Raw genomic sequence first — 16,392 nt, forward strand, 5'->3', positions numbered from 1 at the left:
GTCTACAATTTTCTACTTCTCCTTTTCTTTAAAAGATAGCCCTTTCGGGGAGAGTAAGAGGAGGAGAGAGTAATTTCGAAAATAAAAGCACCAGTCTGGGAATGAACAATTGCAGGGCGGGTGTCTGAAAATGAACAACATTTCAAAGTCTCTCTTCACTCTCCTCCCCCCCATCCCAGCGCTCCCTTCACCTCCCAAAAGGTATGCTAAGGCTCCCTCTGAGATCCACATCCTAACATTGCAATCCTATGGGTGCGCTTCCCCCTTTCAATTCAGTGGGACTTACTCCCAGGTAAAGTGGGTATGGGATTGCAGCCTTTATCTGCAAGCCCCCCGCAAAGAAGCACTCATTCAGTTTAAGAAAGTTCACTGAACTAGTTCAAAAATCTCCAGAAAGGAGTCCCCGGAATTTCCAGGTGAACTGAAGGTGAATTAACTTCATCTGAAGGTAGGACTTCGATTGGTTTCTTGCTCAGCTAAGTGTTATTTCTCTTGCAAGTGGTTTTCCTTGGGCCCTGAAGCTTAAAGATAATAATTTTGGGGGATAGAAGAGTACATTAAACCTATGGGACCGCCTCTCCTGGTATGCCCCACGGAGGACCTTAAGGTCCACAAATGACAACTGACCATTAGGTCCAGTCGTGGCCAACTCTGGGGTTGCGGCACTCATCTCGCTTTATTGGCCGAGGGAGCCGGCGTACAGCTTCCGGGTCATGGGGCCAGCATGACTAAGCCGCTTCTGGCGAACCAGAGCAGCGCACGGAAACGCCGTTTACCTTCCCGCCAGAGTGGTACCTATTTATCTACTTGCACTTTGATGTGTTTTCAAACTGCCAGGTTAGCAGGAGCAGGGACCGAGCGATGGGAGCTCACCCCGTCGCGGGGATTCAAACCGCCGACCTTCTGATCAGCAAGTCCTAGGCTCTGTGGTTTAACCCACAGCGCCACCAGCGTCCCCACCTAACTCTGTACAGCCCCACCAAAAAACAACAGGTCTTCAGAGAAGCTATGCCTGAGATTAGAGTGAAGCCAAGCATTATTTCTCTTCCAGAAACCTGACACGTGGGGCAAAGCTAATGTCCTCCCCAAAATGTTGTTAGGATTTCCAAGTCAGGAATAAGTATCCCAGACCCTGAAATTCCAGGGCTAAGACGTGAGACCCGGGGGGAGGATTCTGGTGCCCGGCATGCATGCACACTCACAATCCTCTCCTCTTCTTGAGCCCAGCCCAGGTCCGCCCCCTTTCCGTTCTGCTCCTTGCCAACACTGAGCCCTGGAGACGGAGGTTAATAGGGAGAGGGGAGGGGGGAGCAGAGGAAGCCAGACCCCCACTCAAGAGAGTCTATGCAATAATTTGCAGCCCGATCCTGCCTAGCTGAATCCTGCAAGCTACACAGTCACACAGTTACGCACACACACGCACACACACACACACTCTTCAGGTCAGCCCTGGGGGTCTGGCAAACCTAGTGCTCTATAAGACTCACTTTTTCTCCTAAAAAGTAAGGGGAAATGTGTGTGCGTCTTATGTAGTGAATGCAGGCTGCGCAGCTATCCCAGAAGCCAGAACAGCAAGAGGGATCGCTGCTTTCTCTGCGCAGCAATCCCTCTTGCTGTTCTGGCTTCTGAGATTCAGAATATTTTTTTTCTTGTTTTCCTCCTCCAAAAACTAGGTGCATCTTGTGGTCTGGTGTGTCTTATAGAGCGAAAAATACGGCATTATTATTCTTCCTTGTGCAGTCACTGACAATTTTACTGGTGCATAAATCTGTCAAATAAACTAGAAGTGGCTCTTGCATTCCCCCACCCCACTTGCAAATGGAAATGCAAGGCGGTGGCGCATGCTCACAAAATCAAGGGTTAGGAACTGCACTCCGTTTCTCATGAAAGAGCGAACTGTCCGCCCTCGTCCTCCCCAGGTCTGCAGAATGAATGCCTTCCATCCCTGCAGGGCTAAACCGAGTGGTTCCTTCCTGAAGCTTTCTGCCCTGGAGAGGCATTTCATTCCCCTCCGAAGCAACATCTTTTCATGGTTTAATGATGCCCAGCTGGGCTGCTGGGCTTCACAGCCAGCCGAGGTCATGTTCAAGTTCTCTTTGGCGCATGCACGATCGCCGTGTATAAATGGAAACCTGCGCTGAATAGTAACTCTTGCATTAAGACACTTTCTCCACAAGTGTGGCAAACTTCCGTGATCAGAACTGCTGGCATTCCAGCCCTCCATAGTCAAAAATGATATATTTTTTAAATCTCTCTCTCTCTTTTTTAAAAAAATCTGTCCCTTGGTTTAAAAATCTTCTCCCCTGGAGAAGCAAAAGAGGAACAGAGAGGCCAATACATTAAAAAGCCCAGGCTGGTGTTGAGTTCAAAGATTAGAACTGCAAGCTATTTGGAGGGTTCATCTCAGCTGGGGTTCCTCTTTCAATTTCGCTGCCGGGGACGTAATTCAGAATTCTCAGGTCAGCTTGAAAATACTCAAAACGGGAGATGTGCTGATTGGAACGGTGCTGGTGGGAGAGGCAGGGGAAATTAAGTTTCTGGCCTTTACAGATACGAAGCAAAGCTTGAAGTCACAACGCCCAGTAAAAGAGGAGCTAGAGGAAACTTCGAGAGGAAGGCCGCGCCAGGGCTGACTTGAAGTCTCCCAGTTTCCCTGACCCCTTTTAAGTGGCGGGGGGGGGGGGGGCGAGAGGGTAATTAAATTTGCAGCTTGCAAACGTCAGTGCAGCAGGTAAAAGGTAAAGGTAAAGGGACCCCTGACCGTTAGGTCCAGTCGTGGCCGACTCTGGGGTTGTGGTGCTCATCTCGCTTTATTGGCCGAGGGAGCCGGCGTACAGCTTCTGGGTCATGTGGCCAGCATGACTAAGCCGCTTCTGGCGAACCAGAGCAGCACATGGAAACACTGTTTACCTTCCCACTGGAGTGGTACCTATTTATCTACTTGCACTTTGATGTGCTTTCGAACTGCTAGGTTGGCAGGAGCAGGGACCGAGCAACGGGAGCTCACCCCGTCATGGGGATTCAAACCGCCGCCCTTCTGATCGGCAAGTCCTAGGCTCTGTGGTTTAACCCACAGTGCCACCCATGTCCCAAACAGCTACAGGTTTGAAGCCTGCACCCCAGACCACTGAGGATCATCCGGGCAGAGACTCCTTACACTGCGTTTAAAACCAAAATCGCATTTGGGTAGAAACTGTTTCTCAGATGGCTGGTCCTAGTCTTTGTAACCCTGTACCTTCTTCCAGAAGGCAGAAGCTGAAAGAGATCATTTCCGGGGTGTGCACTGTCCTGCGCTATCTCTGCAGCTTTCTTATGGCACCTGGAATCATAGATTTGATCCAAGGTGGGAAGAGTGCACCCAATTATTCTCTCCGCAGTCTTGACAACCCTGGACCGCATTGTTTCTCCCCTGACTGTGCAACTCCCAAACCACACACACAGACCATAAGTTAATACACTCTCCACAGTACAATGGTAAAATGCCATCAACAGGTCCTTTGAGAGATTGTTTTTTTCCAGAGGATTCTCAGAAAATATAACTGAAGCACCATCAGCCCCAACCACTGACCACAGCAGTAGTGTTGGCATCACCCTCCCCAGCTACAGGACTGGGTTACTCCCCCCCCCCCCCCGCGCACAGCCAGTGGGTGGAGATGCCTCCCCATTTCCTCAGGAGGCTGAGCTGGAAACACCAGCCCAGCCCTGACAGCGTCGTTGTTGGGGCTTGGACCCCTGGTAGCAATGTCTCCCCCACAACCTGGATAGTGGGAGTCGTCCCCGTCCCCCGGCTGTCCCACGACTCCCAGGACACCTAGCAGGAAAGGGACCCAGGTGCCCACCATTATTCCTGCATTGCAGGAGATTGGACTAGACGGCCCTATGGTTTCAGCCTGGGAAATAATATAAAATTTCATGTGTTGCTAGGCAAGCAAAGGGTTAAGACGCATGGAGTTCCCCCTGTAAATTCCTAGAGAGGACACTCTGTGAGGTCACATCCCCTGTTTGCCCCGGTACAACTTCCTCACTCCCCCACCCTTTGCCATGTAACTAAAGAGAAAAGACTGAGCACAGTTTCCATTTTTTTTATCTCAACCACATATTTTGTAATATATTCTGCCTGTCTTGTTTTTCACTGCTGCAACATGTCTGAAGCTTTATGTAGATAAACTACTGTATTTTCATTCCTGCATTGCAGGCTTCTGTGCGGTTATTTTGTTTAGAGGGATTTTTTTTTAAAAAAAGAGGAAGATCCAGTCTGCGAAAGCATCCTGGATAAATATGAATAAGGTTAAGCAATTTGGTCCCAGAGCGTTTCCACATTTTATGCTGCAAAGGGTAATTTTAAACTCTAGCTAGCTAGACGTTAATCTCAAACACAAGTTGGTCAGAGGAAGGACAAGCGATAAATAATACCCTCTCCAGATCCATGCAGCATTCGGGACCCTTGCCCCCAGGGGGAGCCAGAGAGCAGAAAAGAGCAGAAGCAGTTTCAGCACCACGGACAGATCTCGCCGGCTTCTGTGTTGCTCCTTCCATCACTGCAAGAACACCTACTTCTTGGCATTCAAAGAGAGCAGGGTTGTGCCAGAATGGGCACCTTGGCCAACTCTTTCGCTCACCCCACAGTGCCTCTCGCCGTGTCCTTCTCCCAGCCTTGAGGAATTTCAGCTGTGGGTAGGTCCTCAGTACCGACTTGGCTCTCTTCCTCCTCCTCCTCCTCCTCAGTAGGGTCTGTGGAGAGAAGGGGAGGGAGTTAGGACACCCAGACTATGCACAAACACTCTCCAGACCTCGCCCACCTGTAAAGGCACCTGCTCCAATCCTGTGTACCAACCTCACCAAGGGGCACCGTTGGGGCAAGGGTCTTTCAATCTCGCAGCAACACCTTGTCCAGATTTTTCTTGAAGCACACCTGGTTGCAGGGTGTAGTGTCTAGGTGTTGGGTGATCCTGCTGGTTTTCGTCCCACCCCCTGTCCATTTCTACACCATGATTTATTTTACACACACACACACGTCTACACACACCCCGGCTAACTTTGCAGTCATACGTAAAAAGGAGAGAAGCTATTAAGTTTACAGACAAAGTAGGCTTTGAATGTTATACCCAGAACAAGCACAGTGGCTCTCCGAGGAACTGGAGGGCAATTGCATACTACATCTGCAAGAATGGGGCCAACCCAAGACGTTTTGCTGACCATGAGACCAATTGCAACCTTGGTTTCTTGCCTCCCATTCCATTTAAAAAAGTCGGCGGGCAATTGAGGTGCAGGTCCATGGAGGCGCAGGTTAATTCCACGCCCAGGGTGGCTGTCTACCAGCTCCATCTGGTACGCTGACTGACAGCCTCCCTGCCTGCTCCCTGTCTCGCCAGAGTGGTACATTTTCTGCTTGGACTACTGCAATGTGCTCTACGTGGGGCTACCTTTGAAGGTGACCCGGAAACTACAACTAATCCAGAATGTGGCAGCTAGACTGGGGACTGGGAGTGGCCGCCAGGACCACATAACACTGGTCTTGAAAGACCTACATTGGCTCCCAGTACGTTTCAGCACAATTCAAAGTGTTGATGCAGACCTTTAAAGCCCTAAACGGCCTCAAAGGCCCAGTAGACCTGAAGGAGTGTCTCCACCCCATCGTTCAGCCTGGACACTGAGGTCCAGCTCCAAGGGCCTTCTGGCGGTTCCCTCCCTGCGAGAAGTGAGGTTACAGGGAACCAGGCAGAGGGCCTTCTTGGTAGTGGCACCTGCCCTGTGGAACATCCTCCCATCAGGTGTCAACTACACAACATTTAGAAGACATCTTTTTAATGTTTAATGCTTTACTATGTCTTTATAAGGGACGCAGGTGGTGCTGTGGGTTAAACCACAGAGCCTAGGACTTCTGATTGGCATCAGAAGGTCAGTGGTTCAAATCCCCGCGACGGGGTGAGCTCCCGTTGCTCGGTCCCTGCTCCTGCCCACCTAGCAGTTCGAAAGCACGTCAAAGTGCAAGTAGATAAATAGGTACCACTCCGGCGGGAAGGTAAACGGCGTTTCTGTGCACTGCTCTGGTTCGCCAGAACAAGTCATGCTGGCCACATGACCCGGAAGCTGTACGTCGGCTCCCTCGGCCAGTAAAGCAAGATGAGCGCCGCAACCACAGAGTCATCCGCGACTGGACCTAATGGTCAGGGGTCCCTTTACCTTATGTCTTTATATATGCTGGAAGCTGCCCAGAGTAGCAACCCAGTCAGTTGGGCTGGGTACATATAAATTATTGTTGTTGTTGTTGAATGGCAATGAGGCAGCGCTCTCCACTGCATGAGGGCAACAGGTGAGCTTAGCTGTCACTTGACAGAAGGGACCTGCTAGATCAGGAAAAAGTGATCAGGGATGAGAAGGTGCAGACAGCTCCCCCCCCCCCTCCATCCCTAGGGGCCTTCATAATGTGGCTGCTTAATTAATGCTTCCATTTGACCTCCTAGTGAGTGGAATGGCTCTCTCAAACGCTTCTAGGTGTTAAATGAACTGTTAATTGCTAAGTGTAAATTGTTTCAGCCGTTAGGTAAGCTGTGATTCCTGCATTTATTCGAAGCTGAGGCAATTTTATAACTCGCTAGGTTTCAAAACAACAGCAAGCGGTTTGCAAAAGGTAACGCAGTACAATGAAGGAGAGGGGGAAATCACACCCCTACTTTAAAGCGTACGGAAGTTAAGATACTAAAACAAATAAAAATCACCTCGGCTTTTAGCAGGTCCCGAAAAGCGTAGAATTGAGGCATCTGCTTGTTTTCACTAGGCAGGTGGTTCTAATGTGAGTTCTTACAAACACAGAATGACATTTGTAGCAGTGCTAAATGCACCGAAGGGGGCTGGACTAGATGACCCTTGAGGTCCCTTCTGACTGCCATTTCCTGCTCTTATGTGCCTTTGTTATATATTGCTATGGTGTTGCTGCATTTGGACTCGGATTCCACCCCGCGAACCACTTTGAACACCGGCTTGACTCGTGGGGGAATCGCGGCACATAAATTAATCGACAACGGCAGTATATACACACACAAGCCCATGAAATATAGAACAAATCGTGGCACACTGAACAAACCGAAACCGTCTGCCTCACAAACTCTTATTACGATGAAAGCAAGGGAGTCAGAAATCATTTTACGCAATCGCAGTAAAAGCTAAGAGCACACCAGAAGGTGCCGGGTTCCGAGACCAATAATGAAAATTCATCAGCTTTGTCCTAATATGGAATTTGCAATTTGGCTGGAGAGCTGCGTTGCGACATTCGTAGAAGGACAGATTTGAAAGGAACGGCTGTGCTTCGATTCACATGTTCATTTTGGAAAATGCAAAAGCCTTTAAATGCTAAGGGAATCTAATTCCTCTCCCACCTCCAGCGGTTCCCACAATTCTGCCAAACCCCGCCCCCCCCCAGTTTGCAAAGGTGCCCACCAGGGCCGGAAGGTTGGGAACCAAAATATCACCCCCAGATCTCTAGCAAGAACTGTGCTCCCCCCCAAAAAAACCCCTGACAAATAATATCCAACGCTGCAAAGGTGATGTTAGTTGCACCTAACAAGCTGATCCACCCCTAAGTAGTTTTGCTTTATTAATGCTTTAATCCTAAATAGGCTTACTTTAGATTAAGGCTGAGTTCATTGCAGCTTATGTAGCAGAAGGTGTGTGCGCTTAAGAACGAAATATGAGCCTGCTGGATTAAGCCAATCGCCCATCTACCTATCCTGTCTCTTCTTACTTGCTTTTTATCTAAACGAAAAAGTCCCAAACAGGGTGGATTTGATTTAAATCAAAGCGATTTAAATCACAATTTAAATCACTAGTCGGTAAGACTTGATTGAAATAATTTTTTTTTAACAGAAAGACTCATTCTTGCTGCTATCAATGTAATATTCACAACCAGAGGAAGGTTTCATTTTTGGAAGAATAAATTTTCAGAGCAGTTTTTACAGTTATATCAAAAATTGCTGATTTGGTTATAGAAAGGCATAGATAATTATGAAATTATGGTGAGGTTTAATAAGTTAACTGTTTACATTTGGGCAACTTTTCTGCTGTACTTTATTGGAAGGAGAAAAATAATCATTTCTTTAAGAACAATTTAGACAATTTATTTAACTAAAACAATAACATTATAGCATATGTATCCATGTTTGTTAACTGACGTGGTTAAACAATTTAAAAAGAAAAGAAAAGAAAGAAAACCAAAAACCTTGGACTGAGTTTTAGCACACATGAAAAACTTAAAGCTAATCCTTTCCTGATGAATAGCCTTTGGACTATAATGTAACTTACGTCCCATAGGACGCTCCGCCCCATAGGACGCACCTAGTTTTTTTGAGCGGAAATAAAGGAAATTCCCCCCCCTTTATTCCCCCCCCCAAACCAGATCGGGGAAACCGAACCAGGTCGAGGAACAGCGGGATGGCGGTGCTGTGCCTCCTTGCTGTCCCCCGAGCTTGTGGGGCTGGCCGGTGTCTGTCCGGTGCGTGGGGCGCTCTGCTTCAGGGTGTCCCGCGCCGCCGGGCGGCAGGCTGCTATCCGCAGTGTGGGGAGCCCTGTGGGGAACTCCCGCAGGGCTCCAACACGCTGCGGATGTCTGCCTGGCGCGAGGGGCGCTCTGTTTTCAGTGCGCCTGGCGCTCCGGGAGGCAGGCTGCTATCCGCAGCGTAGGTAGCCCTGCAGGAACTCCCGCAGGGCTGCCTAGGCTGCGGATGTCTTCCTGAAGCCTGGAGAGCGAGAAGGGTCGGTGCACACCGACCCCTCTCGCTCTCCAAGCTTCAGCGAAAGCCTGCATTCGCCCCATAGGACACACCCAGATTTCCCCTTCATTTTTGGAGGGGGAAAAGTGCGTCCTATAGGGCAAAAAATACGGTAAATACAAAACTATCTTTGGAAAGATTTTCTCCCAAAAGCACTTTATTTTAAAAATCCAATTGAAATAAAAAAATACACAATCGAAATAAAATTAAAAATCTGATTTTTTAAATTTATTTTTGTAAAAAATCATTGATTTCCATCCACCCATGTCCCAAATTCTGCAACCTTTCCTTGGGGGGGGGGTCACTCCACCCCCTTTATAATTTTGCTTGCCCTTTTCTGCAACCTTTTCCAAACTCTACAATATCCTTTTTCAGGTGAGGCGACCAGAACCGGAAGCAATATCCCAAATATGGTCACACCATAGATTTGCATAATGGCATTACGATATGGCCAGTTTCATTTTCAATTGCTTTCCTAATGATATCGCTGGCATGGAACCTGCCGTTCCAGCAGCTGCCACACTCTGAGTCAGACAACGCACTAGCAAATCCGTGCTTGAGGTTTGTACCAGAGGCAGAATAATAATAATAATAAATTGCAGATATTCAGCACTTGGTAAACACTTCAGAATTCAGTATGGAAGTTTTGGATAGATGCACTCCCTCTAACAGCGAACTCAGCTGCTGAGCACTGACAGAAATGGAGACAAAATGTGGGGAGTGGGAAACCAAAATACAGACGTACAGTGGTACCTCGGGTTAAGTACTTAATTCGTTCCGGAGGTCCGTTCTTAACCTGAAACTGTTCTTAACCTGAAGCACCACTTTAGCTAATGGGGCCTCCTGCTGCCACCATGCCGCCACCGCGCAATTTCTGTTCTCATCCTGAAGCAAAGTTCTTAACCTGAAGCACTATTTCTGGGTTAGCAGAGTCTGTAACCTGAAGCGTATGCAACCCAAGGTACCACTGTATTTACGGTGTGGTAGCATACCCATCACATACTTCATGAATGCAACATACAGTGGACGCTCGGGTTGCGAACATGATCCGTGCGGGAAGCACATCTACAACCCGCACGTCCGCAACACGCAGCGCCACATCTGCGCACATGTGGGTTGCGATTCGGTGCTTCTGCACATGTGCAAGCACCAAGCCCTGGAAGTGACGCGTTCCGGTACTTCTGGGTTTGGCGCAAGCCAAAATCGCGCAACCTGAAGCGCAGGTAACCCGAGGTATGACTGTACTGCCCCAGGATCCTAGTTCTCACAGAATGAACCATGGAAGGAGAAGAAGAGAAGTCATTGATACTTTAAGGATGTAAAACGAGTATTTCAAATTGCAAAAACATTCGTTTTTAACCAGGTCTTTAGATCATTAGATTAAAATTAATAATAATAATTTTTATTATTTATACCACACCCATCTGGCTGGGTTTCCTCTGCCCTTTTAAAATGTCGGGATTTTTTTTTTTGGGGGGGGGTCATTGGGTTGTTGATTTTATTCTGATTATGTATTTTGTGGTTTTATATTTTGATTTTTTTTCTGTGAACCACCCTGAGACCTTTGGGTATAGGGTGGTATATACACTCAATAAATAAATAAATAAAATAAATAAGAAGGAATTGGCATGGTTTTACATGGGATCCTCAAAAAGCCACCATCAAATGTAAGCTTTCATTAGCCTTGTAGTAAAAGCTTGCAAAATAAATAATAATAATAATAATAATAATAATAATAATAATAATAATAATTGTACCCTGCCCATCGGACTGGGCGTCTTCCAACAGATATAAAAATGCAATAAAACATCAAACACTAAAAGCTTTCTTGTACAGATCTGGTGCTTGCCAGCACAACAGCACAGCACAAATCCACATGGATCTTCCTGGTTTTTACATGGGATGGTCACATCCAAATAATAATAATAATAATAATAATAATAATAATAATAATAATAATAATAATAATACCCCGCCCTTCCCGGTTCAAAAACCGGGCTCAGGGCGGCTAACAACAAATTTAAAACACTTAATTGATGCCACAAAAAACAGCATAAAATACAGTATAAAACATGAATAACCATAAATTCAGAATTCAAAAATCAATTTAGGGAGGAAATCCATCCAATAAACATTAGATGATCACCAGGGCTAGCTGGCTAAATTTGGCCCAGCGTGGAGACCAGGGGAGAATTAGCTGTGGGATCCCAGAGTGGGTTATACATATATACAGTTTATACATATAAACTGCATTTAAGGCACCTCACCAAAAGAGCCCCGGGAGCTGCAGTTTCTTCTCGCAGAGTGACACCCCCTCAACAGCACCCTCAGCAAACTACAGTTCCCAGGATGGATGGATGGTGTGGGAGGGGCCTCATGGCACAGATCACAGGGCATGTTGCGGAGCCCGAAAGGGTGGCAACCCCAGTTCAGCTGCTCAGGTGCCAGCCTGGCATTTGAGAAGCCCACAGAGCTGAAAGAGGAAGTGCGCCACTCTTCCCATCTTCCTCTGTCAACTCTAGACTCAGCCACACAGCTGCAAATAAAACGTTTTAAATGTGCAATATACGAAGGTGACACTAGATGGCGGCAGTGAGCTATGCAAAATTCAATGTAATTTTCAAAACTTTTCTTTAAATTTTTTCCCCCACAGCTATATGTGTGTAGAGTCTACCTCTATGTACTTTTCTAACCTGTGGTGGGGAGAGAAATGTAGCCACGCTCACCTTCTCATGGCAAAAGGGGGCAGCGGGGAGGGGAGGGGCTCAGAGGCTTTTCGGGCAGTGAGGGAAAGCCCCAACGGCATAATTGCACCCACAGGGGAGCCATGGGGTCAGTCTAGGGTTTACAGTATACTGCAAGTTGGGATGGTTGGCTTGCTAGAACTCCGAACTGGCTAGTAGGCAGTTCAAGGTGTTAAAAGGTAAAGGGACCCCTGACTATTAGGTCCAGTCGTGGCCGACTCTGGGGTTGCGGCGCTCATCTCGCTTTATTGGCTGAGGGAGCCAGCATAAAGCTTCTGGTTCATGTGGCCAGCATGATGAAGCCGCTTCTGGCGAACCAGAGCAGCGCACGGAAACGACGTTTACCTTCCCGCTGAAGCGGTACCTATTTATCTACTTGCGTTGGTGTGCTTTCAAACTGCTAGGTTGGCAGGAGCAGGGACCGAGCAACGGGAGCTCATCCCGCCGCGGGGATTCGAACCACCGACCTTCTGATCGGCAAGCCCAAGGCTCTGTGGTTTAACCCGCAGCACCACCCGCGTCATTAATATATAAAGCCCTTAACAACATGCGACCAATTTACCTGCAAGGTCACCTTACCTCATATTCGCAGCGTCAGGATTTCCCCAAGCACCAGGTGTGTTTTGCAACTGCAGGTCCGATTGCAACCATGCGTAGATTCCCGGATACCAGGCTAGTGACTGACATCTCCATCTTGCCGGCCCCTCCAGCTTTCTTAAGCAGATAAGCAGAAGAGCTGATTTATTGCATTTATCGCCTATCTTCTTCTCCAAGGAGTCCATGGTTCACCCCCCCTCCTCAGTTAATCCGTACAACAACCCTATGAGGTAGGTTGAGAGACTGTGACTGGCTCCAAGGTCCAGTAATCTTCATGAGAGAAGGGGGATTTGAACCCTCATCGCCCAGGTCCTACTCTGACACTCTAACCCAGGCATAGGCAAACTTGGCCCTCCAGATGTTTTGGGACTACAACTCCCATCATCCCTGACCGCTGGTCCTGTTATCCAGGGATGATGGGAGTTGTAGTAAGGATTGTATAAAATGTATGTTTGTATGCGTGTATATTTGCAATATGTGTGTATTAATGCTGAATTATTTTAACAATAAAAAAAATAATAATAATAAAAGTTTTAGAACCAAGGTGCCACTGTATTCCTATTTAAACCAGCCCTTTCTTTCAAAATCATGTGGACTGAAATCTTGCTTTAGTTTATTTTTTTTTTCAAGGAAATGAACGTAACTCAGCGGCAGAGCTCTGGCTTTGTACCCAGAAAGCACTGAGTTCGATTCTCGGCGTCTCCAGGAAGAGCTAGTAGCATAGCTGCGCGGATGTTATTGTCCCAGAGATGGACAGAAGATAAAGTCGCGACCAGAGAAGAATGGCAGATTAAGTTAATGGATTATGCCAAAATGGCTAAAATGACGGGAAGAACTAGAAATCAGGAAGACCAAAATTTTAATAAAGAATGGGGGGAAATTATAATTTATCTTAAGAAACCATTGTGAGCAGTTAAAATGGTTACTAGGATTGGAATAACACTTGTAGTTTAAAGGTGAATTTTGGATATACAGTGGTACCTCGGGTTACATACGCTTCAGGTTACAGACTCCGCTAACCCAGAAATAGCACCTTGGGTTAAGAACTTTGTTTCAGGATGAGAACAGAAATCGCGTGGTGGCGGCAGCGGGAGGCCCCATTAGCTAAAGTGGTGCCTCAGGTTAAGAATAGTTTCAGGTTAAGAACGGACCTCCGGAACAAATTAAGTTCTTAACCCGAGGTACCACTGTAATGGAGAAGTAAAAGATTTGGATGATCATAAAAGATGCAGGAGGAAATGATGAATAACAGAATCCTCCACAAAGAGAAGGAGGGAAGACCAGGAGATTATTTCGAATCTTGTTTTTATGATCTATGTTCAATATACGACTGCACAATTTTAATCTGAACACCAAATAAATAAATGAAAAAAATATATATTCTAGATGAAACTAAGAATGGAGGTCCACACATTACTTCATTACAGTAGAAGATGGGGCCGGTTTTGGGGTGTGCATGGTTGGAATTTGTTAAAACTGGGGCAATTCTTCCACCTTTCATTTCCAAGGAAATCAAAGCGGAGTACTGTGGGACCTCAGGTTAAGAACTTAATTCGTTCTGGAGGTCCGTTCTTAACCTGAAACTGTTCTTAACCTGAGATACCACTTTAGCTAATGGGGCCTCCTGCTGCCACCACGTGATTTCTGTTCTCATCCTGAAGCAAAGTTCTTAACCTGAAGCACTATTTCTGGGTTAGCGGAGTCTGTAACCTGAAGCGTCTGTAACCCGAGGTACCACTGTACGTGGTTCTCCCCCTCCCTCCTCATTTGATCCCTACAACAACCTTGTGAGTTAGGTTAGGCTGAGAGGAAGCGATGGGACCTCAACATCCACCCCCCATGGCCAAGTGGGGGATTCGAACCCAAGTCTCGACCCTCTAACCACTGCACCGCCCAGTCTCTCTTCCTACACCCTTGGGGAACCAAACAGAGGAGAAGCACATCATTTTGATCCCTCTCCTCCGATTCATGTGGGTATTAAGAGACAAAACAGACAAGCCCCAGAAGACCAGGACTTTCCTTCCTTCCTGCACCCCCCAACAACTGCTGCAAACTGCGCCCCAACCCCAGAGGCTAACCCGCCCCCCAAAATGCCCAGGCTGGAGGAGGGATTTTGCAGCCTTAATAGACAGGACAAAGGTGGAGGCTGTGGGAAGGGATGCGAAGGAGCGATGGAGAGGGATCTTTGGCAAGAGGAGACGCTTGCAACTTTTCTCCTGGCGAGTCCACAGGTGGCTTCTCCATCCTGAGTTTCTCCACTTGCCTGGGAGATCAGAAACAGCTGCGGTGGGGGCAGATGCAACCCCCCCTCCCCTCTCCCCTCCCTGCCCGCCTGATTCCCTTTCTTCCCATTCCCCAAAGAAAGAAAAGGCACAGAATCCAGACCTCACCTGCGTCTCTCTCTCTCTCAAGGCATCTCTTGCAGTTCAGAGCTCCGGAAACGCAGCCCGAGCCGGAGAACCCCCGCTTTTTATAGAGGGGCACATGGGAGGGGCTGCCATGCTGATTCTCTGCCCCCCCTTCCCCTCTTTTAATGCAACCAGTAAGTTTTCAGCTACCCACCCTCTCGCCTCTCATCTGTGCAAAGGCGCAGATTACATCATAGATATAGTAGCCTCTCTTTCAGAATAAGAGTCTCCTCCCACCCTGGGTGGGAGGGGAGGGAAAGAGGGGGGGCAAGGGTGGAAAAAAGCAGGCTAGCAACAGGTTTGATGAAGCTGGAATCCCTGGAAGTTTGGAGGGAGGGAGGGAGACTGGGAATTAAGGCGAGCTGGCAGTGGCAGTGACGTGGCATCATTAGGGGAGCACATCTTGCCACCAAACACCTGTGCCATCTCCCTGAACTTTAAGCGCCCGGCTATTTCTCTGCTTCTAACTTCCCTTGCAGGCTCCATCACATGGAGGGGAAGAGGTCAAGCTGCCAAGAAGACGGTTCCTTGCAGACCTTCAAGTGTCCCTGTTTTTCAGTGACACTCTGGGCCGGGTTTGCAGAAGCCGTTCCAAGTTTCCGATTTGATTTTCCTTAAGGTAGGGACACAGGTGGCGCTGTGGTCTAAACCACAGATCCTGCGGCTTGCCGATCGGAAGGTTAGTGGTTTGAATCCCTGCAGTGCGGTGAGCTCCCGTTGCTCGGTCCCTGCTCCTGCCAACCTAGCAGTTCAAAAGCACATCAAAGTGCAAGTAGATAAATAGGTACCACTCCAGCGGGAAGGTAAACGGCGTTTCCGTGCGCTGCTCTGGTTTGCCAGAAGCGGCTTAGTCATGCTGGCCACATGACCCAGAAGCTGTACGCCGGCTCCCTCGGCCAATAAAGCGAGATGAGCACCACAACCCGAGTCGGCCACGACTGGACTTAACCGTCAGGGGTCCCTTTACTTTTACCTTAAGGACCATTAGGTCCCATGACCATTAGGTCCAGTCACGGACAACTCTGGGGTTGTGGCGCTCATCTCACTTTACTGGCCAAGGGAGCCGGCGTTTGTCCGCAGACAGTTTTTCTGGGTCATGTAGCCAGCAGGACTAAATCACTTCTGGTGAAACCAGAGCAGTGCACGGAAATGCCGTTTACCTTCCCACCGGAGCGGGACCTATTTATCTACTTGCACTTTGACGTGCTTTCGAACTGCTAGGTGGGCAGGAGCAGGGACCGAGCAACGGGAGCTCACCCCGTCATTGCGGGGATTTGAACCACCGACCTTCCGATCCTAGGCTCAGTGGTGTACCTATTGCTACTGTGCCCTTTCTTCTTCCAGGCACGTCCAACAGGTAGATCGTGATCTACCAGTAGATCACTGGACGTCTGTGGTAGATCGCTGATAGATCACTGACTCCCCTCAAAGAAGCTCAACAACTTTGACCTGAACCCCAAAAAAGAGGGTAGATCATTGCCAGTTTTTAACTCCATGAGTAGATCACAGTCTCTTGGGAGTTGGCCACACCTGTGACAGATGACAGCAAAAACTGCAAGTTTTATTTAGCAGGGGGCAATTAGAACAAAATCTATTATTTGATTATTGAAGTAAACCTCCAAAATGCATTTTGTATTGTTAAGTTTTTACCTCTATCTTCAGTATATTTCATTTTATTGTTATGACTAGTGGCTGATGCAAATAAAGGTTTTCCTGATCTGATCTCTTTTTGTTTGCTCTTTCTACAGATATTTTATTTCACTTAAACGGGACAGAGATATATAATATGCATTCACTGGAGAAATGTTGAAGGGTATGGAGTTCAGCGACCCCCGAGCCAAGGAGTTAAGTAACTTAAAAACCTTTAGAGGACATCTG

The 16,392-nt window shown here is 47.7% G+C and overlaps 1 long non-coding RNA gene across 1 annotated transcript; it reads right to left on the reverse strand.

Moving 5' to 3' along the window:
• Positions 1-4,083: 4,083 nt before the first annotated feature.
• LOC310697623 lies at positions 4,084-14,648 on the reverse strand. Its single transcript, XR_014521109.1, has 3 exons — positions 14,497-14,648; positions 12,089-12,223; positions 4,084-4,731 (listed from the first exon to the last, which is right to left on the reverse strand). It is a non-coding gene; the product is annotated as an uncharacterized lncRNA (long non-coding RNA).
• Positions 14,649-16,392: the final 1,744 nt, after the last annotated feature.

This window comes from Podarcis liolepis (assembly GCF_965112155.1).
Source record: "Podarcis liolepis genome assembly, chromosome: 18".
Lineage (NCBI taxonomy): Eukaryota > Metazoa > Chordata > Lepidosauria > Squamata > Lacertidae > Podarcis > Podarcis liolepis.